This window comes from Lingula anatina, chromosome 10 (assembly GCF_051362555.1).
Source record: "Lingula anatina isolate TDL-2025a chromosome 10, LinAna3.0, whole genome shotgun sequence".
Taxonomy (NCBI): Eukaryota; Metazoa; Brachiopoda; class Lingulata; order Lingulida; family Lingulidae; genus Lingula; species Lingula anatina.
The window spans coordinates 14,218,059-14,220,326 of NC_141776.1; positions in this window are offsets into that span (position 1 = coordinate 14,218,059).

The window sequence follows — 2,268 nt, forward strand, 5'->3', positions numbered from 1 at the left end:
TGTGTGCCTTTTCCAATCTTACCAGTGAATGGAATTAAGCCCCCAAGTCGAATTTCACTACTGTTTGAAGTGTCATTTCCTAAATCACTGTCGTAATCTGGCCACACTGCAACGGCCAATGTGCAGCTCGTCAGCATTAAGGCAAATATTGATACATGCATTTGTCTTTCGCTTACAGAAAACTGAAAGGTTCTTAAGTTTTGTTTTCGCTAATTAATGTCCACAGCAAACCACAAAGGTGTGTGTTGAAATACACAGTATATCGGGTTTTATACGCAATTGTTTTTTTGCATCAAATCATCCGATTAATATCCTATATATTAATTCTTCCTGGAATCAGCTCATAACCTAGTTCACGGTTTTCCCGATCATGGTGCACGCATGACACGTTTTTTCTCAGAAAACATATTACTACCCTTATTTATTTGACAGCATGCAATTGTTCTGTCCAATAGATACGCACTGTCTGCTGTGTGACCTTAATAAGCTGACTTTATAATAATAATGCGTAACAAGGGCTCATAAAGCAAGTCAACGTTACTTTTATTGATATAGTTTTGACTCGCAGTTCTTGCACGTGCGCATTTTAAATGTGACCTTTCTTTGATTCCTTTTGCTACATCTATAATATTCTCCTACAGTCCCATCAGCGGAATTAATAACAACTAATGTCTCCCATTCATTGCTTTTACTGATTACTCGATTCCAATTCTGAGTTTGACCTTTTGTTCTGCTTTCTTGAACCACGCATCATAGTCACAGTGAGATTTCTACAAGAAATAAGTATCTTTAATTCAATTAGTGTATAAATCAAATCCTTGCCAACGTCTAATTGCCAGCTCACGTTTCCTGGATCTTTCTTGTTTGCGACAAATCAAAGTGCAACAGGGTTGTTTTAGTGTAAAAAACGGTGGGTCATAGGCAGTTAAATTTGTTATTGGTCTTCCCTGGTACGTGTTACCCACTTCCAAATAATAATAAACCCTTTCCATGAGTTTGACGGTCTTAAGTGATTCAATTACCATATGACCTTGTCCTTCTCGCTCTCTTCAGATTTTACTGATTAAGTTATCTCCCTCTATCTCTGAAACCATTGGTCATCCCTCAATAGCCTGGCAGTTTCCACCATCTCTAATACGTTCCCTATGTCGGTCTTCCATTGTCTGTATGAGATAAATCTCTGGTAAGTTATACCCATCGTAAAAGCAAAAAGAAATTCGAACAGCTAGTAACACTTATATTAAATTAATGAGGCATATCTGTGTTGTTAGCTTGCCACCGTGTCATTTAAAGTGTGTGCGTTGGTAATTTAGAGTCCAGAAACCTTAATGAAAATTTACACTGAGAACCTTCCCTGCTTGCAAACGTCTGTGACATTAAGCCAAGCATTATCTGCTGAAAAAAATACCGCTGATGTATTATATAACTGTGTGCTTTATTCCAGAACAGTCTGACTTAATTTACCTAGTATAAAGAAATGACAATAGAGATCATACATGGATAAGAGATGTGATATTAAGGTAATATCAACTTCTTTATGTTATGTTTGTTACTCACATTCTATGTGTTTGGGGGGGGGGGTAAACGATTTCATGGTCTATTATGTTTTTCAGTTCATATTACAGATAACATCGGCGAGTGATAACAGCTAGATCAGCTTATCTGAAATGTTGAGTAGTCTTAGTTTATTGACAACGCAGTGACAATTAACGCACATTAAGTGCCGCTTTTTTCTTCAATATCATCCAAAAGCGTCCAACACGAACGGCCTGCATATTGTGTTCTTATACTTTATAGAAGGGTGATCCGAGCACACATTATATTTCCAACAGTTACGTTTTCATAAATGAAATAAAGAAAGAAATAGACTGTTAAGCCGACTTAGGATTAGACATACAGGGTGTCACAGAAAAGAGTTCGACAGGTTATGATTATTTGCTAGTCAAGTAGCTGATCTAGTTATTGGATACACTTTCTGTTTTGTTTTGAATGTCTACATGGTTTAATAATGGGCGCAGGAAATGGAGACGCGGACGATATGTTTATCTATCACTTGGTGACTGACTCTCATATCCTTTGTGCAATAATGGAAAAGGGATTAAATTTACAAGGAGTGGCACGATATATTTGCAATTGTTTCAGTTAAGGGTGAAGAAAAGGAGGGGGCAGGAACATCTCGTTTACGGGCCGAGATATACCAACCTATTTAGCGATATGTATCCTTTCTCAATCATATTACAATAAAATAATGATAGGAAAACGATAACC